This window comes from Anabrus simplex, chromosome 1, assembly GCF_040414725.1.
Source record: "Anabrus simplex isolate iqAnaSimp1 chromosome 1, ASM4041472v1, whole genome shotgun sequence".
NCBI classification, from domain to species: domain Eukaryota; kingdom Metazoa; phylum Arthropoda; class Insecta; order Orthoptera; family Tettigoniidae; genus Anabrus; species Anabrus simplex.
This window is the reverse complement of record NC_090265.1, coordinates 519,630,438-519,653,743: the sequence shown is the minus strand read 5'-3', so window position 1 is coordinate 519,653,743 and position 23,306 is coordinate 519,630,438. Positions and strand designations below refer to the sequence as shown.

Genomic DNA, 23,306 nt, shown 5'->3' with positions numbered 1-23,306 from the left:
CTGGGCGGGAATAGAACCCGGGTAAGAGGCAGGCACCCTACTCCTACACCGCCAGACCGGCTCTAGAAAAAGACCACCTGTAAAATGAATCACCTTTTTATAAGGATAATTTACTCTGTAATTTGTCCAACCGACTAATTTGTCCCGAATGCAAGCTTACAGCTGCACGGCCCTAACCACACGGCCAACTCGCTTGGTAAATAAAAATAACTTACAACTATTAACTTAATGGGATACCAGTACAGGTAATGATATTAATGATGATGATGATGAGGAGGAGGAGTAGGAGGAGGAGGAGGAGGAGGAGGAGGAGGATGGTGATAACCGCAAAGCAGTAAAAATCTACAAAAAATTGACGTATACATTGAATCCTTACTACCTAGTAGCTACAAATAAACAAATAACTTTTTAGAATCACTACGGCTAACAATTTACAAGGAAGATCAGCTGTTATTGAGGATCTATCGCTGGCACTGTTTTCTGAATCTAACAGTAGTGACTGCTCTGATAGAAATAGATAGCTTATTCCAGTCGTGATGTAGAAACAACAAAAGAGTTCGTGTATCGCGTTATACGATGGGAACGTAGAGCATAGATACGTACGTACCTGGTTTTGATCGCCTTCCAGAATTGTGGTCGGAATACTACTAGTTAAATTGAGAACGAATGTAAGGTGGAGAGGATTATAGAGAGAATAGAGAGAGTAGGTGTGGGTGTAGTAAATCATCAACCCATAGAAAATATTTGAAAGTGGTCATATAAAACGCTAGTACTGGCGCTTCCACGTGGTAGGTCAGCACCACTAAAACTGAGGTCTCAGAACAACACTTGTGATAGAATTGAATGTTCACAACACTTGTGGTGCTAGAGTTATCTTAGGTACGGGGTAAGGCGTGCAAACTCCGGCGCAGAGTTCCTGTACACAGTGCATCGGTCCCACTCGGCTCGGCTCGGACCAACCCTTCGTCTCTGGGCTACTTGGCTAAGCTCGGCTCAACTCGGCTCCGATTTGGAGCGCTACGGAGCAAGTGTGGAAGAGGTAGACAGGCGGAGCGAGCGAGACAGGCGTGAGGAAAGAGAGAGACAGCGCTGTTGCTCCAAATCGAGGAGTGGGGGTCTGCAGTCTGGTCAATCAAGCGAAGTCGTCTTTTGCACCGTGCGCAGTGCATGCACTCTGAGAGGCCCTGCTCTAAAGTCTTGGTGAAGTAACCAACGGGAAAGACAAACCTGGCAGTTAGTGCGAATGCGGTTGTATTTGGTACTTTCTTACATACTGCCATCGTGTAGAATCCAAAACCATTCGAATTTAAGAGTCTCTCCTACAGTGGTACTATTCACAGGTAACATAGGCTCATATGGTACTAATCACAGGTAATGGAAACCCATGGTATGTCACCACTCGCAGGTAGCAAAGTGCCCATGGCGTTTTGCACATAAGGGTACCACCCACAAGCAACGCAGACCCATGGTGCTCCTCACCTACAGCTCATTCCACAGTATTGCTCTTATCGATCTACAAGGAGTGAACACACCCCCTCTGTGACATCCATAATTTGTCGTGATTAAGGGATATTATATTGTACTTTGTAATATAGGCTATTGTGAAAGATAAATAAAAAGAATGATTCATTTTGCCCGTGAGTTATTAAAATCAATCAATCAATCAATCAATCAATCAATCAATCAATCAATCAATCACTACTGATCTGCATTTAGGACAGTCGCCCAGGTGGCGGATTCCCTATCTGTTGTTTCCTTAGCCTTTTCTTAAATGATCGCAAAGAAATTGGAAATTTATTGAACATCTCCCTTGGCAAGTTATTCCAATCCCTAACTCCCCTTCCTATAAACGAATATTTGCCCCAATTTGTCCTCTTGAATTCCAACTTGATCTTCATATTGTGATCTTTCCTACTTTTAAAGACACCACCCAAACTTATTCGTCTACTGATGTCCTCCCACGCCATCTCTCCACTGTCAGCTCGGAACATACCACTTAATCGAGCCACTCGTGTCCTTTCTCCCAAGCCTTCCCAGCCCAAACTTTGCAACATTTTTGTAACGCTACTCTTTTGTCAGAAATCACCCAGAACAAATCGAGCAGCTTTTCTTTGGATTTTTTCCAGTTCTTGAATCAAGTAATCCTGGTGAGTGTCCCGTACACTGGAACCATACTCTAGTTGGGGTCTTACCAGAGACTTATATGCCCTCTCCTTTACATCCTTACTACAACCCCTAAATACCCTCATAACCATGTGCAGAGATCTGTACCCTTTACTAAATCATATTTATGTGATTACCCCAATGAAGGTTTTTTCTTATATTAACACCTACAGTAGGTACTTACAATGATCCCCAAAAGGAACTTTCACCCCATCAACACAGTAATTAAAACTGAGAGAACTTTTCCTATTTATGAAACTCACAACCTGACTTTTAACCCCGTTTATCATCATACCATTGCCCACCGTCCATCTCACAACACTATCGAAGTCACCCTGCAGCCGCTTACAATGTTGTTACTTATTTATTACTCTGTACAAATAACATCATCTGCAAACAGCCTTATCTCTGATTCCACTTCTTTACACATATCATTGATATATATAAGAAAACATAAAGGTCCAATAATACTGCCTTGAGGAATTCCCCTCTTAATTATTACAGGGTCAGATAAAGCTTTGCCTACTCTAATTCTCTGAGTTCTATTTTCTAGAAATATAGCCACCCATTCAGTCACTCTTTTGTCTAGTCCAATTGCACTCATTTTTGCCAGTAGTCTCCCATGATCCACCCTATCAAATGCTTTAGACAGGTCAATCGCAATACAGTCCATTTGGCCTCCTGAATCCAGGATATCTGCTATATCTTGCTGAAATCGTACAAGCTGAGCTTCAGTGGAATAACATTTCCTAAACCCAAACTGCCTTCTGTCAAACCAGTTATTAATTTCGCAAACATGTCTAATATAATCAGAAAGAATGCTTTCCCAAAGCTTACATAAAATGCATGTCAAACTGACTGGCCTGTAATTTTCAGCTTTATGTCTATCACCCTTTCTTTTATACACAGGGTTACTATAGCAACTCTCCATTCATTTGGTATAGCTCCTTCAACCAAACAATAATCAAATAAGTACTTCAGATATGGTACTATATCCCAACCCATTGCCTTTAGTATATCCCCAGAAATCTTTTCAATTACAGCTACTTTTCTAGTTTTCAACTTTTGTATCTTACTATAAATGTCATTTTTTTGTTTCTTTTTCATAAATAGGCTATATTCGTAGCGTGGAAGCTCAATAGCGGTAACATCCATCGCTTGGTTGCCTTCCTTCATTTCCCTTGTTCTGTGTTGCTCTGGCACAAGCCTCGTGTAGTCCCTCACTCGGAACCGCCGGCAGTTCACTTCTGTAGTGAAGTCATCTACAGTATTTATTTGTTGCGTGTGTGCTTTTAGGCTTTAAATCGGTGCGTAATTGTCTTGTGTTGAGTGAGAGTTATGCGATAAGCCTACGTGTGATTTCTTTCTTTAACATTAATACTGTGATCTTTTGTAGAGTCATTCACAATATTTATTTGTTGCATCGGCTTTCTAGCCTTTATAGCCTGGAGAAATTTATGAAATGCAATTAAATGTACCCCTGACTTGTCGAGCCCATAAAAATTATTTGTCTGTTTTCTCCCCAATTTGCTTACACTACAATGCTGAGGTCTTTTATGTACAGTAGTTTATCTCTGATTCTGTACAAAAAATAGCCCCTGTAAACACCCTTCCCCTTTAGTTCGTAAAAATGATCTGTAGCTTACTTTCTTTCGATTTTGGTCTTGAACTTAAGTACTGAATTTCACAAATGTATGTGCTGCCATTTTTCCCAGATGGTGTTGAACAGAGCCGTTCGGTATGGCAATCCTATTGTCATAAAATCAATACTGTTTTTTTAAACATGGAATAAGCTATAGGCCTAGGTGTACTAATCACGGGCGCCGGTATTCCGTGGTGTTCCTCACTTGGTGCAACCAATCACAGGTCACGTATACTCGTGGGGTCGCTCACATTGTGGTACTAATCATTATTCTTTTGCTCAAATGACGTATAAAACTTATATTAACAACATTCTTCAATCGAGCGGAGTGGCCTCGCTTTTTAACAAGCTACGGCTTTGGAGTTGAGCTCTGAATTCGGGATACGAGTGGTTTAAAATCGCAGTGTCGACGACTACCCTGAGAATGGTTTTCTATACCTTCTCATTCTTACGTCAATGCAAATTCAGGGACAGTTGCAATATATATGACACAGCCTATTCTTCCACCTCATTACTAATTTCATCTTCATTCTTCAATTAAGGTTGAGCGTATAAAGCATGACATAATTTCATCTCACTTCATTCCCGACCCCGTATCAATAAAAGGGACTAAGAGGGAGACATGAATTAACAACATACTTCAGAATAAATAACATCCTTCAGAGAACATTTTTGACGTGAAATGTCGAGTAAGTCGGTATGGTTTAATTTAGTCCCGCAGTTCTTTTACGTGCCAGTAAATCTACCGTCACGAGGCTGACGTATCTGACCACCTGCAAATACCACCGGACTGAGCCAGGGTCGATCCTGCAAAGTTGCGGTCAGAAGGCCAGCGCCTCAATCGTCTGAGCCACTCAGCCCGGCTCAGTAGGGTTTGTGGATACCTATCGCTAATGGCGATGAAAAAAAAAATGTGTATACCAACCATTTATTTACAGCTCGGAGAGTGTAAGGATTGTCCGAACGGGCCATGTGCTATTCGAAAGAGGAAGGTTGAAATAAGCGGTGTTCTAGGAATTGACGGCGTCACTATAAGAGTAAGATGACAGCCATATTTGGGTCTAAGCTCACATGTCCACCCCGGCGTACAAAGAGTGCAGCTTGATGTAATGTCGTAGAAGGCGTTCAAGAGTGGGTACATTTTAAAACGTTTGGAACGTTCTAACTGATCAAAACGGGAAACAAACTCAATGCGTAAAGATAAAAAAAATGGAGACATTTAAATTTTGAAATACGGAAAAGAAATGTGCATCCCAAATAGCAATGTGAATGCCTCCAGTACGAGGTTACAGGATTTTAAAAAAAGCACCGAAGTATGAACTTAAGGTGCTAAGAATGTCTTCCTGAAATATATCAGAAAAATTGGGAAGCAGCATGAACTCAAAGCAACGGCTAAGTCAGCGACTACTACACGTGTGCAAGCAATTTAAGTTGATAGAAATGGTGACCTCGCCTCTAACACTGAAGTACACACACCACAACATTTGCAAATGAACAATAAATATATTCATTTCGTTTTTTAACATCGTTACGGTCTCATTGGACCACGCTTATTTACTTTTCCAATCATGTTTACGTATCCCTGTCCACATGTCCTTAATTATCTCAATATGAGCATCTCTTCTGTCCTCTGACAGGGAATTCGTTTCGCTGGCTTGACCTTATCATCAGGTAACCTCCAATCCTGGATTTATTTTGTTTAAAGATGTGTCTATCTAGGACATCTTGCACCGTTATCCCGCTCAGCCTCAAATCATTAGCCACTGCTTGGTGCCATCTATCTTTGCCTTTGAGATTCCAAACTTGTGATAGGATCTGTTTCACCAGCTTGCTGTCAGACATACGGAACACGTGACCGAGGAAATTCAGCCTAATTTTCCTGCAGACGTCTGTTACTTTGCCCACCTTGATATGAACTTCTTTGTTTTCATGTTCCTCCATTTTTAATAGGTCCTGAGATCTGTCTCCCTACTCTTCGTTCTAGTTTCCTCATTTCTCGTTCTTAGGTTTTATCTCTCAAGCTCTGTGTTTCTGATGCACATAAACTCTCAGGTCTTACAACTGTTCATTTCTTTTATTTGAAAGAAGGCCGTGTTGATATACTGTAAATAATACAGTACAATACCATACAGAGCTGCCTCTGTGGATAAGTGGTAGAGTGTCGGTCTGCGAATCCCAAGATAGCGGGTTCAAACCCGGCAGAGGTAGTCGGATTTCTGATTGGCGGAAAAAGTTCATTCGACTCTCCATATCGTACGATGTCGGCATGTAAAAGATCTCTAGTGACACATTTGGTGTTTACCCGACAAAATTCATTAAATCTCAGCCATAGACGCCCAAGAGAGTTTCGATTTACTTGGTCTGCCATCTAATGGGCCTAGAGTAAAACGGAACGTCGAAATTGATGAACAGAGAGCCAGATGGCGTCAAATAGAAATGTCTGCATACGGTAGCTGAGGCCATAGGAGTATTATTATTATTATTATTATTATTATTACTATTATTGTTGTTATTATTATTATTACCATACAAAATGTCACGCGAATATCTCAAAAAATATTCTAAACACTTTCGCTGCGTTAGTGGACTTTTGTCGACTTAGTACTTTCGTTCTATAGTTTCCGTTTGCTTCTTTAATAAAGGCGCATTTAATAATACAAACATCGATAGTCATGTATCTATGTACTAAGCATTGTTTGAAAACCTTGCCTCCAATACTGGACCTATGTTTATTTGTTATCTTTCACCCGCCCGCCAGCCAACATTCCTGTCAGCTGTCTGGCCGATATCAGACTTCACTCAGCAGCTATGAGCTCGCGGAACAACATAATGACAGTGAAGAAATCTTCAATCTTTCAGTGGCCGATTCTGATTCAGACTGTTCAGTAAATTTGGACAATGAAACAAGTGATGATGTGCACAGTGATTGTTCAGAAGAAAGTGCCAACGAGGAAGATCTTCATATTGTATCGGACTGGCGGGATATTCGTGATGACATAAGAATTACAAAAATGAAATTATGTGACGGGGCTAATTTTGATATATAACAGTGAAAAGTTTCGAATTTTGATGACCTATAGAAAGCATTTCTTCAATTTATGCCGCGTTCAGTGTTTGAGCATACAGTAATGGAAGCAAATAGATATGCTGAGCAGTGTTTAGATAAAACATTTGTTTTTCCTCCGCGTTCGAAGTATAATGGAGAGACTGAATGCACAATAGAAGATATTCAGGCAATGTTGGCTATTGATATTGGGATGGGATTGTTAGTTGCAAATTACAATCATGAAATGAACGGGGATGTAAATTTCATTAACTGAAAACTAACTATGGATTTGTACACAAGAAACTCAAGTGGCATCAGGTCTTGTGGTGTTTTCTCATTGAAACTGCACTAATAAATGGAAGAATATTGTACTATAAGCTTCAGAAAAGAGCAATTAGTGCTCCTGACTTCAGCAATTCTGTCTTAATGGGATTTCTACGGGAGTATCAGCGCAGTCCGCCGGCGAAACTAGGAAGACCTCCCGATTACATACCCCAAGCACTCCTGACGGAGAGGCACTTTGTTGGGGAGCAGCAGGACAAGAGTCACAAACCTAATTGTGCTGTTTGTTCCATATTACCAGCAAAATGTTCAAATAAAGGAAAGGGAATGTGCAAGAGAAAAAGACAATATTTGTTTGTTTGTATGAATTGCCCAGGACAGCCTGCAACGTGTCCAGCTCCATATTATGAGATGTATCATAGTAATGTGTGTTTCAAGGTCAAATGTCACTGCTAGTTTTCCAAAGTTGAGTTAAAAATGGTGCAATGGCGTTGAATGTCACTAACCTTAAAAAACAAAATTTCAGTTCATTTGGAAAATACGAAAAAAAATACATTTTTCTGTAAGTGTTCTGTTTAAAAATAGCGCAACGAAAGAGTTAATAGAAACCATGTGTAAAAATGAAACATTTCAAATGTGATCACCAAACATGACAGAGATGGACGTAGTAAGTGACATATATGGATATTTACAAACATTTGTATGGAAGTACTGGAGATAATTCTTAACGTGCCGGGCTGAGTGGCTCTGACGGTTAAGGCGCTGGCCTTCTAACACCAACTTGGCAGGTTCGATCCTGGCTCAGTCCGGTAGTATTTGAAGGTGCTCAAATACGACAGCCCCGTGTCGGTAGATTTACTGGCACGTTAAAGAACTCCTGCGGGACTAAAATTCCGGCACCTCGGGGTCTCCGAAGACCTTAAAAAGTAGTTAGTGGCACGTAAAGCAAATAACATTATTTTATTAAAATTCTTAACGTACCGAGCAACTTAGCCGTGCGGTTAGGGACGCGCAGATCTGAACTTGCATTCGGGAGATAGTGAGTTCGAACCCCACTGTTGGCAGTCCTAAAGATGGTTTCCCGTTTTTCACACCTGGCAAATGCTGGGGCTGTACTTTTAATTAAGGCCACTTCCTTCCCCTGCTAGCATTTTCCTATCCCATAGTCGCCATAAGACCTATCTGTATCGGTGCGACGTAAAGCAAGTTATTAAAAAAAGGTAATCCTAACGTAGGCCTACATTCACAGTTTCAAAACTATACTAGGGCCTGCGAGTGTTACAAAACCACAGAAGTTTTAAATTCAAAATAAATTATAAACAATTCGTGCGGCGACATTGTAAGGAGGAAGGACCAATGTATCTAGCGTCAAATCAGACCACGGTGTGACATTATCGGATGATCTTGAGGTAGTTAAAACACCATGCCACGCAGTTAACAATTTGTGCACCTCTGGACTCCGTGGAGTCATTTGGTTCTTCTCAGTGGGTTCTATACGGAGGGGAAACGTGTAAGTGTAAATGGACGTGATTGACATTTCTCCCCCACTGACCCCGGGAAAAAAGAAGATAACAGCTTCAATGATTAAATCTTCATTTCTTGATATTTTTAAACTCCATTGAAATTTAAACTGTATTCCGGATCCAAATGTTCACCCTCATTGGAGGACGGACGATTTATTTCTTTAATAAATCTCTCTCTCTATACCGGTACGGCGAACACTAAATCAAACAGTGCATATTTCAGAATACTGTTGTGTAAAGAAGTTCGAAACGTTTTCTTCTTTCTTTCTTTCTTTCTTTCTTTCTTTCTTTCTTTCTTTCTTTCTTTCTTTCTTAATCTGCTTACCCTCCAGGGTTGGCTTTTCCCTCGGACCCAGCGAGGGATCCCACCTCTACCCCATCAAGGGCAGTATCCTGAAGTTTCAGACTCTGGGTCGGGGGATACACCTGGGGAGGATGACCAGTATCTCGCCCAGGCGGCCTCACCTGCTATGCGGGGGGATGGGAAGATTTGAAGGGATAGACAAGGAAGAGGGAAGGAAGCGGCCGTGGCCTTATGATAGGTACCATCCCGAAATTTTTCTGGAGGAGAAGTGGGAAACCACGGAAAACCACTTCCAGGATGGCTGAGGTGGGAATCGAACCCACCTCTACTCATTTGACCTCCCGAGGCTGAATGGACCCCGTTCCAGCCCTCGTACCACTTTTCAAATTTCATGGCAGAGCCGGGAATCGAACCCGGACCTCCAGGGGTGGCAGCTAATCATACTAACCACTACACCACAGAGGCGGACTCGAAACGTTTTCTACCTTCTGAAAATGTCATAACTTGATGTTGTTGTTTGGATCATAAGTCTATAGACTGGATTGATGCAGCTCTCCATGCCACTCCATTTTGTGCTAAACATTTCATTACCGAGCTGGATAGCTGCAGTCGCTTAAGTGCGGCCAGTATGCGGTATTCGGGAGATAGTAGGTTCGAACCCCACCATCGGCAGCCCTGAAAATGGTTTTCCGTGGTTTCCCATTTTCACACCAGGCAAATGCTGGGGCTGTACCTTAATTAAGGCCACGGCCGATTCCTTCCCACTCCCAGCCCTTCCTTGTCCCATCGTCGCCATAAGACCTATCTGTTTCGGTGCGACGTAAAGCAAATAGCAAAAAAAAAAAAGAAAAGAAAACTTTTCATTTCTACGTAACTTCTACAGCCTACATATATTCTAATTTGGACTACGCCAGCCGTTCTTCCCACCTACACTTCCCTCAAAAACTTACTCAATATGTCTAGAGTGTCTTAAGATGTGTCCTATCATTCTATCTCGCTCACAGATTGCCTTGCGTCGCACCGACACAGATTGGTTTTATGGTGACGACTGCATTAAAGAAAAGGGGCTAGGAGTGGGAAAAAATCGGCTTTAATGAAGGTAGTCTATAGGCACAGCACTTGCCTGGTGTGAAAATGGGAAACTACGGAAAACCATCTTCAGGGCTGCCGACAGTGGGATTCGAATCCAACATCTCCCGAATGCAAGCTCACTGCTACGCGACCCTAACCGCACGGCCGACTCGCTCGATCGTCAATATCTCTGTTATCATAGCCCGTACAGTAAAAATGTCTGAAATATAAATAATCAGAAATTGTAGTTTAAGTAACTTCGGTTATTTACACGTTTCAGACAGAACAAATATTTCCGGAGATATCCGGACATTTCTGAAAAATGTCATCATCATCTTCATTTCCCGTTTCCACATTCCCGGTTCGGATTGTGAATCAAGGACCTCCATCGCTGCCCGTTTCTCCACCACTCTTCTCCTTTTTTAAGTACATCTTATGGTTTTCCACCCCCCTTTCTCTATGCACTCCCACACTGAATCTGTCCACCACTTTCGGGGTCTTCCTCGTGGTCTCTTTCCTGCTAACTTCTCTGAAAAATCTTTTATGGCACTCTCTCTCTCTTCTCCCATTCTCACCATATGCCCATACCATTTTAGCTTTGTTGTTTTTGTCTTGTCTTGAAGTTTCAAGATTCCTGTTCTTTTCCTTATCTCTTCATTTCTAATTCTATCCTTTCTTGTCTTGCCCTCGATACCTCTTAGGAATTTCATATCCGCTGCCTGTCTTCTGCTCTCCTCTCGTTTTGTTGTAGTCCACGATCCAGCTGCATGTGTTCATAATAGGTTGAATATAATACTTTCTTACATTTCTTCGGGACATCTTGGTTCCACAAAATATCCCTTACACTCTTGTAAAAGCTGTTTGCTTGTTGTATTCTTTTCCCAATTTCCTCGGTTATCTTTCCATCTTCTGTAATCATACTTGAAACTTTTAACCACTTCCAGTTTTATCTTTCCGCTTCCTTCCTTCGCCTTGTCATCACTATTGTTTTACTTTTGTCTGTGCTTACTTTCATCCCAAATTTTTCTCTCTCCTGATTCCATACATCTACTTGCTCTTTCACTTCCGTTTCATCCTCACCCCATATCACTATATCATCTGCAAACAACATGACTTTTGTTGCCTGTCTTCCCAATCTCTGTTTAATGTTCTTATGAATTTCATCCATGACTATGATAAATAGTATGAGGGATAGTACACTTCCCTCTCGGAGACCAGTTTCAACTTTAAACCATTTTGTTTTTCCTATAATAGTCTTCACGCCACTAACACATTTTTTGTACATAGCTTTTATCATTTGCACTTCCACTCTGTTAACTTGTTTTTCCTTAATGTGTTCCATACCAACTGTCTGGACACCCTGCCATAATATTTCTCAATGTGTGATAAATGTCATCAATATGTCTTTTCCAAACTCCCTCTATACTTATTACATTCTTATCACCTTTTTAAAATATCGTGGTAATTAAACCATTTCCCCACTCTTCTAGGATCTCTTTCTTCCTCCAGATCATTCTAAATAATCTATAGAGCCACTGTAGCCCTATTGGTCCTGACGCTTTTATCATTGCCGTAGTTACTTCATCCACTCCTGCTGCTTTATCACTCTTCATCTTTTGTATGGCCTCCTCTATTTCTAACATCGATATCTCCTTTTCTTGTCCTTCTTCTTTCTCCATTGTTTCTTCTTGCTCCTTCTCATCTGCCAGTTCATTGTATTTAATATTTAGCAATTCTGAGAAGTATTCTTCCCATCCTTTTAGTATGGCATCTCTTTGCGTCAATATCTGTCCTGTTTCAGTTTTTACAAATTTTTTATCTTCCCTATTTCGTAAACTATTCTTCACCAAACTATATGTAACAAAAATGTAATAATTGTAATTATCTCCTGTTATTAATCCTCGTAAGGTGAAAACGCACGAAACGTAAAGGATCGGAACTTGCATGATGTAAAGGTTATCAATACAGCTAATATTAAGGGAGAAATCTGACATTTCCTGGTTTTGTTCCCTTAATATTGCTACGCCACTGTATGCTAACCAAACAGTATGTAGCCTAGTGCACATTCCAGCCTTCCTGAACTTAAATACCGAATTCTGTCGAGGAGTTTTCTCATGATGTCGCCACAAAAAAAGAAAAGAGAAAGGCAGACAAGAATTGAACTGAACTTACTTTCGAATTTTGTATAGTATTATACTGTTTAATCTGGAATAATTTCAACTGCTTTTTCTACAATACATGTCAGTCTTGAGTTTGTCCTTTGTATTCGCAAGGTCTTATCTGCAAACTTGAGTATTCATTGGAACACAAACATTAATCCGCGAGCCTGTGAATTTTATCAGGTTCGATGATAGTCTCAGAATGATGTGAAAATCGAAACAGGTACATCTGAACAGACCGAGCGATTTGGCCGTGCGTTTAGCGGCGCGCAACTGTAAGCTTGTATTCTGGAGATAGTGGGCTCGATCCCCACAGGCGGCAGCCCTGAAGATGGTTTTCCGCGGTTTTCCGTTTTCACACCAGGCAAATGCCTGGGACTGTAACCTTAATTAAGGCCACGGCCGTTTCCTTCCCACTCCTAGTCCTTTCCTATACCATCGTCGCCATAAGTCATACCTGTGTTGTTGCGACGTAAAGCAACTTGTAAAACAAATCCATCTGAACAGAAGGCCATGACCCTGACTTTTCACACAAGGAGGTAGACCAATGGCTTTCTGTGATTGTCCTTGAATATATCACTTTCTTGATTAAGCAATCCTTTTAAACTGTTTCTTACCTGCCTTTTTGACGTTATGCAGAAGAATATTTCATCAGATACGTTTGTTATCTTCAAAACAATGTGTCTATGACATTTTATCTGAAGAGATGGCCCAGTGACGTAGTTTACCTGTTGCTCTCGTCTCGTCGTATCTCCCCACTCCAACCCACAGTAGTTGCATAAGTCTGAAGGTTGCGCTACACACACTGTCAGAAGAACAGCATCAGTGTACAAGGTAAGCTGTGTTTATACCTATGAGTAGTAATTCAGGGCAGACTAATCATTGTCGTCTCACTTCCAAGAAGTCTTATGAGCAATATTCATTTACCTTTATCTATTACCGTACTTTAATTAGATGCAAACGGGGTTTGAATTATGATTTAAAATTGAAATTCTCAACCATCAGATGGAATTCCTCTTTCTGATTTTATTCAGGTCAGGGAGTATAAATAGTATCCCAGCGATGATGATGTCCGGAATATTCTTTTTACTATAAGAAAATCCAGCGTCTCCTTAGGAATAGTCCCTCTAGCGCCAGTCGCATGCTCAATGAATTCCCACGTTCTAATCCCGTACTTCTTCCTGAGGTCGTCAGGGCACGGTTCATTCTCCTCGTACACTAATCGAGGTCGCTGTTCATTTTCTTTAAATCTTATTCTGGGATAAGTTACCAGTCAATTACAACAATATCAGCTCGCCTTGTGGATCTATTTGAGGAAAGACTATCTAAGACCTCTAAGTTTTGTTGTTTACGGAGGCTTCCAGCAATCAGTGAGGGAACTGTGTAGTGCCGATTAATTCTCATCCTTTTCCTCTTACGACACGACCGTAATACATGAGGAAGGTATTGAACTCGTCCCAATTTCTGCAGCTGGATATTCCAGTTTTCTTAGCTCCATAGTCAGTTACCAGAATATTAATTAATCAATTCATTCATATTTAATGTATAAACGGTATTTCGAAGACTTAGGTGATGTCATTTCAAACCGGTTCATACCATTGTAGGTTTTTGATGTTACGCAGAAAAACGTTGTATCAGATGCGTGTCCTAATTTCATAACATGGCGGTAGATCCCGAGAACTGGCGCAAATGACGTGCTTCACCAATTGAGCGTGTCTTCATTTGTGTCCACACCCTGTTCCACAATAATAATAATAATAATAATAATAATAATAATAATAATAATAATAATAATAATAATAATAATAATAATAATAATAATAATAATAATAATAATAATAATAATCGTATGGCCTCAGCTACCGTGTGCAGACATTTCAATTTGACGCCATCTGGCTGTCTGCTCGTCAATTTCGACGTTCCGTTTTACTCTAGGCCCCCACTAGATGGCAGACCGAGTAAACGGAAACTCTCTTGGGCGTCTATGGTTGAGATTTAATGAATTTTGTCGGGTAAACACCAAATGTGTCACCAGAGATCTTTTACATGCCGACATCGTACGACATGGAGTGTCGAATGGACTTTTTTTTCCGCCCTTCAAAATTCCGACTACCTCTGCCGGGTTTGAACCCGCTATCTTGGGATCCGGAGGCCGACACTCTACCGCTGATCCACAATAATTAGTACTTACGTGACGGTGAAGGCCGGGTCGCGCTACAAGCTGTTAGAAGACCAGTATCAGTCTACAAAGTTAGCAATGCATGTATCCCTTATTGACAATCTCTGACTTAATGCGGGACAGGGAATACGAAACTAGAACAGGTGGGTTATCTCAAGTAATCTAGAGATGTATACTCGTGAAATAAAATCAAGGTGGTGCAAAGGTTGTAGCCCGCAGTTGCGATCAACGAAATTTGGTAAGAAATAAGTGAACTCTCGGATGATAACCAATCAGTTTTATAAGTTAAACCTAATACAGGTTATTTTATTACTAGCTGAGCTCCCATCATTGATAAGAAGAGACAGGTTCCCACACGAAACATCTGACGTGAGGAAACAGTGGGATAATTGAAGACCTCTTGATGGATGGATTCCTAACGCTGGTCAGAACACTATCCATCGCCCCCATGAGTGTTTCGTTGATCAAAAGTCATGAGTACCGTTTTGAACATCCATGGCGAGCTTCACTTCAGAGAACCCGACGACCCATGTGTTGTGTGACTTAACGAATCTGGAAACAATATGTCAGTAACTTTTTCTTACAGTTCAACACTAATGATCTCTTATCAATGTTTGCACATATTTATTTTTATCTTATTTTTATAATAATAATAATAATAATAATAATAATAATAATAATAATAATAATATATTCAAATGTCCCGCTCTCCGCGACCTCGTAGAGGTCACGACTCACACAAATTATTGCTAGTGCCGGGAATTTTACCTGAGTATGGTTAATTACTCTGGCTCACTTTCGGGGACTGAGTGCTTGTGATCGCCTTCATACACTTCTCTTCATCCATAAACACCACAGTGAATACATACATTAACATATGGTTTGTATCAGGAAGTCATTGCGCAGTAAAACTACGTCAAACTCGGACGAAGAGCCGAACCCAAGAAATTGAGCAGAAGTCCATTAAGAAGAAGAAGAAGAAGAAGAACTGAATATAGAACTCTGGCCTGGTCTACAAGTTGTGTTAACGGGCTAGTGATCAGAAGAGCATTTTTTCACTCTCTTCAGTGAACACAAGGGTGAACTTCGTGAGAGTTTTCATTTTCCGCATTCTCCATGTCGTCTCACGACATGACAAAAGCGCAGCATTATTTTCATATAAATTCTAGCAGATAAGCGTTTGGAGATCTAAGAATGAAACAATGGAGCGTTTTTCCGTCCAAGGTAAGCGCAGGATCCTCCATCAGTACCAAATTTCAAAGGAGTCGAAATTCTTTTTTATCCTTTACCTTGATAGTACATGTCTCGCAAAGATACAAGAAGACAGAGGAAATGAGAGTCCCTATAAAACGGATCTTCATGCTACTTATGATGGCTCTAATTTGCCATCTTTCGTACACCCCGCGCATGGCGACTTCTGTTATCTCACTCTCCGAATTGCCTGAAGCTTTGGTCATTCATCCGAAGTAAACAAAGTTACCAACCACTTGTAATCCACTCGGCCGCCCTGTGAAATGAACCTCTTTTCCTCGATCAGTTACCATGAGCTTAGATACAGGAACGAAAAGAAAACTTGCGTTCCTCTCACAGATAAACACCAGCATACGAGGTTCATAGTCAATCATGGTCATGGAGCAAATACAAGTCGTATAGGATTTTAGTTAAGTCATCCTTGACGTGAAACATTCCAAGGTAAGCTAGTGTAACCTTAGACTATTATGAAAACGTAACCAACAGCGGTCTAAAGGACATATTTCTTACATCGACCAAGAATATAGGTGCAGAAATGTATCAGTCACTGATACGAGCTAAAAATTCATTTCGATGATAGTAAATACACTCGAGACAATACAAGAATCGTTCTAATTTGGTTGTACTCAAACTGGGAGACAATTAGAAAGTGGCACCCGTAGGGTGAGAACCAAGATAGCTGCCGCCAAATTAAAATTATACGTCTACTTCAGAATTTTAGGCCTGCTTCTAGGTTTATGAAGGGGCTGCCTGGCCGAGGCGGTAAAGGCGTGCTCGGTTCGCCCGTCAGGAAGTCGTAAAATTTAAGAAACGAGATTTCCACTTCCGGAGGTGCATATGGTCCTGAGGTTCACTCAGCCTACACCAAAAATGAGTACCAGGTTAATTCCTGGGGGCAAAGGCGGCCGGGCATAGAGCTAACCACTCTACCCCATCACGTACCGAAGTTAACAATGGTGGAAGCATTTACCTTCCACTCCTCCAAGGGCCTTCATCACCTGTACGGAGGTGACTTTGCTTTGCTTTGCTTTCTAGGTTTATGAAAGATGAAGAAAAATGTCATGCATCTGGAATATGATCAATTAATCACTACTAATCGGTATTTAGGGTTTTCTCCCAGGTGGCAGGATCCCTATCTGTACTTTACCCGGTCTGTCCTTGATTTCAAAGAAGATGGAAATTTATCACACATCTCCCTTGATACATTATTCCAATCTCTAATTCCTCTTCCTATAAACGAATATTTTCCCCAACTATTTGTCCTCTTGAATTCAACTTTACCTTCATTTTATGATCTTTTATATATTTAAGAACTCAACTTAAGTTTACTCGTCCACTAATGCCATTCCAAACCATCTCCCCACTGACAGCTCGAAACATTCCGCTTAGTCCAGCAGCTCGTCTCCTTACCTCCAAGTCTTCTCAGCCCAGAGTTTGCAACATTTTCATAACATTACTCTTTTGTCGGAAATCACGCAGAAAAGTTCGTGCTGCTTTGCTTTGGATCTTTTCCATTTTTCGTATCAAGTAATCCTGGTGAGGGTCTCATATCGTAGAACCATACTCTAACTGGGATCTCACTACAACCCCTAAAACCCCTAAATACCCTTATAACCTTATGAAGAAATCTGTAACACCCATATTTACAATCCAATTTATATGATCACTCCTAAATTTTGTTGTTGTAAAATGTTCTTATTTTTGATACAGGTAGTTTATAAAAGTTCGTATTCTATAGCATAATTATCTTTCCTTATACAATGACTGAGCAAATGTCATGGGATAGCGGAGCACTGGTGCGCAGATGTGTTGTCTGCGCACCACACGCCCCCTGTACCAGCGGCAGTTGTATAGGAGACCTTGTGAGCGGTGGCTGTGCATGTGACAGGTGTAACATGGAACGTCGTCATAAGCTGACACCGTTCGAACGGGGTATGGTGGTCGGTGCCCGACGGATGGGAGGTGCGATTTCGGAAGTGGTGCGGGAATTCGATTTCACACGATCAACCATGTCCAGGGTGTATCGTGAATGGTTGAATGCGGGTGTCACCCGTCCACAACAGAAGAACGACCGGCCGTCCAGCCACCCTCGATGAGCGTGACCGGCGACATCTGAGACGGATTATCAATAGTGACAGACGGGCAACCGTGCAACAAATCACGGCTCAATTCAACACAGGCCGTGCTAGACACGTCTCCTAGTGGTCAATCCGTAGAAACATGAATTCTATGGGGTATGGGAGCCGGCGCCGCACACGGGTGCCACTGTTAATCCAACGTCATCGGGCACAACGACGCGCATTTGTCGCCAGTCACCAGGGATGGACACTGGAAAAATGGCGTAGCGTGATATGGTCGGACGAATCACGATTTCAACTGCACCATGCCGATGGAAGGCACCGTGTATGGCGCAGCCCACATGAAGCAATGGATCCCGCCTGCCTCGAAAGTGTGGTCCAGGGCGCTGATGTCTCTGTTATGGTCTGGGGTGCATTTTCCTGGTATGGAATGGGCCCCCTAGTTGTTCTTGAAGAGACTTTGAATGGTACGTGGTATGTTGAGCTGCTCGGAGACCATCTTCACCCATTGTTGGCCTTCCAGCCCCCAGACGGTTCTGCGGTGTTTCAAGATGATAGCGCGCCACCACCTCGCTCCCACGTCGCCCGGGAATGGTTCCAGGAACATGCAGCGGAGGTCCAACGACTGCCATGGCCACCCAGGAGCCCCGATATGAACTCTATCGAGCATATCTGGGATGTCCTGGAACGCAGGCTCCGTGTCATGGATCCTGCACCCACGAACAGACCAGCATTGGCGGCCGCTCTGTAAACGATTTGGTGTCAGCTGCGTCCAGAGGGCTACCAGGGACTTGTCGACTCACTTCAACGGCGTCTCACTGAAGTTCGTAGGGCCAAAGGAGGCCCCACACACTATTAGGTGACTATCCCATAACATTTGCTAAGTCAGTGTACATTAACGCCTAGGTACTTAAGTGATCCCTATGAGTTACTACCATCCCATCAATATAGTAATGAAAAGTGAGACGACTTCTGTTTGTGAAACATACAACCTGACTTTTCAGCCCATTAACATTCATACTATTGTCCCACGCCCCGACAAGGTGTGGGAAAGGCGGTGGAAGTAGAAGAAGAAGAACCTTCATACTATTGTCTATTGACCATTTTAAAAAGTCGAGGTCTATTTACAGTTGCTAAGAATCCTGTAACTTATATATTATTATTTATTTATTTATTTATTTATTTATTTATTTATTTATTTATTTATTTATTATCCATGAAAAAAGCCCTAATTTGTCTAGCATAATAGGGCTGTAGGTTATAACTGTTACCTTAAATATTACAAACATATAATACAAAATGTTTGAAGTGAGTGATTACACACACAATTAATTAAACTGGGAGAAAAGTAAAACTATCCTTAAAATTTTTCTAAAATAAACTGCATAAACTTAAAAAATTATTTCAAACAATCGATCTTATGAAATATCCTAAAAATAGGTTTGACTAACATTACTGTACAACAATTTAAGTGTTGTTCCAAAATATATCTAGCTTTGCTGAAGAATGAAAATCAAAAATAAGATGAGTTGCAGTTTCTTCATCTCCTCAAACACAACTGTTATTACTACTAATTTTGAATTTATGTAAATAAAATTTAAATTTTCCGTGACCCGAAAGAAATACAGTATAACATTAGTCTTGAGAATTGTTTTCTGTGGTTTCCAATTTTAATTTCCGGTGAATGCACGGGCAATTGCTATTCACAAGCCACAGCCGATTTCATCCATTTCATTCACCACCATTCATTATCTCCTCAACTTAGGATGGCGAAAGGAAGTGCTTCCGGCCGTAAAAACATGCCATATAATTTTATCTCACCTCATCCCCGGCTCTATATGAAAACGTGATTAAGTGGTAGACATAGGCCTACATATTAACTACGTCGAAAATGAAAATAAGTGGCGTTTCACTTTAACAACAACAATGAAAGATGCACGTAATTTTCTCCGCTACACGGAAAAGCATAGAATCATGGGTATATTTTGGCTTAGAGACGAGAGAACGAGTACAGATTCTTTGGTTGTTCCCTCTTAGTAGCCTTTTACGACCTACATGGGAGTACAGATGGTGCATCCTTTCACTCCGCCCACAGGGGAGATACAGAGTTGCGATAAATCGAAAGAAATATGTACTGTAGTATCATGATCTACGTCCAACAATATGGCAGCTGATCCAGGACACAACATTCCCGTGTCGTGTTAATGGCCATACATTTTCGCAAGATACGTATTATGAGAACAATTCTGCTGCCCTCGGTGACGTTAACGGCTTTGCTGTGGCCTAGACTAAGCGTCAACCAAAGACAGTGGCAACTCGTTTAAAACACGGCGCCATTCGTACCTGCTGTGTATGGAAGGCAGAGTTCGGGTTCGCGGTGATAACGTGAGGAGAAAGATGACGAACATTGGTTATCACGGTGTCTGTCCACGCAAAATTGTCTGCGCTAAATTAATTAATTAATTAATTAATTAATTAATTGCAGACAGACTCCAGTACAAAAACCTACCATGGTTAAAAATAACTTCGCTGGCATTAAATTATGTTCAACCGAGCTCGATAGCTGCAGTCGCTAAGTACGGCCAGTATCCAGTATTCGGGAGATAGCAGGTTCGAACCCCACTGTCGGCAGCCCTGGAAGATGGTTTTCCGTGGTTTCCCATTTCACACCCGGCAAATACTAGGGCTGTACCTTAATTAAGGCCACGGCCGTTTCCTTCCCACTCCTAGCCCTTTCCTGTCCCATCGTCGCCATAAGACCTATCTGTGTCGGTGCGACGTAAAGCAACTAGCAAAAAAGAAAAAAAAATATGTTCAGTTGTCACAGTAATAAGTTAACTTGAGGAATGAGGGGGAATGAATGGTATCCACCCGCCCAAGCAATGCGATGACGTGGCAGTAAGGTTCCGTGTCAGTAACGTTTTGAGCCCGGATGTCATGATATTTAACGAAAGTTTTCTAAAAAGAACAAAACAAAAAAACACAGTTCAAAGATCACACGTTCTACCGCTCCGACCGTCTCGATAGGGACCACGAAGGGGTGGCCATTAGTGTTCATAAATCAATTCCATCTAAAATTCACAGCCACTCCCTTCCAATTTATCAGCATGAAAATTTAGTTATTGGAAATCAGACCATAGCACTTGCCACTATTTACACTCCCCCTGGGTCATCCCCACAAAAACAATATGTTGAATATATAGATAGTGAATATACTACCTATACGTATATCTTAATCGCCAATTTTAACGTCATATGATGTTCAACACACTCATGATCAACTCTTACATGACATCCGGGGTGTCGACTTTTTTCTCCCCTCTCCTACCCGCCCTATATCTAATACCACTCCTGACATTCTCTCACCTACTTTTTCAACTAATTGTGACACCGAGCTCGATAGCTGCAGTCGCTTAAGTGCGGCCAGTATCCAGTAATCGGGAGATAGTGGGTTCGAGCCCCACTGTCGACAGCCCTGAAGATGGTTTTCCGTGGTTTCCCATTTTCACGGCCACGGCCGTTTCCTTCCAATTCCTAGACCTTTCCTCTCCCATCGTCGCCATAAGACCTATCTGTGTCGGTGCGACGTAAAGCAAATAGCAAAAAAAAAACTAATTGTGACATTACTATGCTACCATCCACCGGAAGTGATCACGGCCTACCGCTGCTAACCATTTCCTGTTCGACAGTACAACAAAACCGATTGGGTGGCATACGGACAAACCATAACAGACTTATTACGAAACACTACGCCAGACGAACTACACGACGTAATTAAAAAACTTGAATCTACTTTGACCACAGCAGATCAAATTCGCATCCCTCGTCACTCTTCCCATCCCTCTACCCTCCCCCCATCCCATCCCGAGCACTTCAATTCCTAAAATACTCTCATGAAATCTATAAAACATATATTCGAACTCATGACCCCAACACCCTTCGGGAAAATAGTACCACACTTCGACATGCCCGTTCATTTATTAAAGCTATCAAAAGAAAAGCCTGGACTGACACTTGTACTGAATTGTCTAAAATAACTGACACCCCCCCCCCCGTAAATACTGGACTAAATTAAAACAACTAACAATAAAACATCCCACCCTCCCTACCCAACAATACATAATAAATCTGCTCCTGGTGATCCGTAAACAAAAGCTGACATTTTTGTTGATTATTTTAAAGAAATTTTCTCCCCTTCCACTGATACAAATTTCTATCACCCTGACCATGACGTAACATCGGAATACTCGGATATAACACAACCACCCCTTAGTCCTACCTTCAATCCTCCTCCTGTTCACGAATTACAACACCCACTAAATAAACCTAATAAAGTGCAAGACATACAAGATGTACTTAAGACCAAAAAGAACACTGCGCCTTGACAAGACCAGATTACTTACGGACATATCAAAGAAGCTCCCCATTCCCTCTTACAACACCTCAGTGCTACATATACAACCATTCTACAAACAGGCTTTTTCCTTCCCACTGGGATATGCTATCATTCTTCTATTCTTAAAACCTAATAAATTACCCTCACAAATAAGCTCCTATCGGCCTATAAGTCTCTTACCCGTGTTATCCAAAATCCTAGAACTATCATAGCCTGACGTATATACGCTTACCTAAACTCCCTCCACTTAATACCAGAATCCCAAACAGGTTTCAGACCACAGTATTTCACACATGATCATGTGTTTCATATTTCGGCATCTAAAACAACCTACTTAAAAGAAAACGTGCAGCCTTGATTAGCCTAGATGTTGAAAAAGAATTTGATGAGGTCTGGATATCGGGCCTTATTTACAAGCTTCGTCATTTACCTCGTCCTATTACAATAATCCGTTTCCTTGCCAATTTCCTTCATTCCCAGTCCGCTCAAATTGTGATTCATAATGCTCTATCGTATTCCTTTTCTCCCACAGAGGGAGTAGCACAAGGGAGTCCTCTATCCTCCATGTTGTATGTCCTTTACTGTATAGATATCCCTCAACCATCCCCTCCCCTTCGACTATATCAATTTCCCGATGATACTTTAATACTTGCCTTCGGAACTACTCTTCAATCCATACTGTCCCGCCTTCAATCCTATCTAGACAAGCTTGAAGAATGGCTTAATCTATAGCAAATAAAAATTAATGTAAATAAAACACAATTCCAAAACCGTAAACGTAGATACAGAGCTACTAATCAAATTTACCTCACATTAAACAATCAGCCTTTCACGGAAACCTCTATGCTTACTTATCTTGGTGTCACATTTCAAAATAACCTAAAATGGAATGTACATTTGAACGTAATTTACGATGGTTGGTCGGTCGAACCCGGAGTTTAAAAGCACCGCAAATTATCAACACATATAAAGCTTTTCTTCGATCTGTAGTAACCTATGCCTCCCTTTCCTGGATGGCAGCCTATCTCGTCCAATACCTCGAACTCCTTAAACTATACAGACATGCTATACGACTAGCTTACCGACAACGACCAGAAACAAGAATCCAGATAATAAATGACCTCTACAAGTTCCCAACGATCTTTACCCACCTCAATTCTCTTCGACTTCATTACCTTGAAAGATGTGTATTCCGTAATATTCCCCAGCCAT

At 41.4% G+C, this 23,306-nt stretch overlaps 1 protein-coding gene across 1 annotated transcript in view; it reads left to right on the top strand.

The window, feature by feature from the left end:
• The first annotated feature begins 12,937 nt into the window (after positions 1-12,937).
• The window catches only part of LOC136857062 (cytochrome P450 9e2), a 48,625-nt gene continuing 38,256 nt past the window's right edge, over positions 12,938-23,306 (top strand). The window contains exon 1 of the mRNA XM_067135432.2: positions 12,938-13,024. The gene's annotated coding sequence lies outside the window, so the exon portion shown is untranslated. The remainder of the gene's footprint in view (positions 13,025-23,306) is intronic.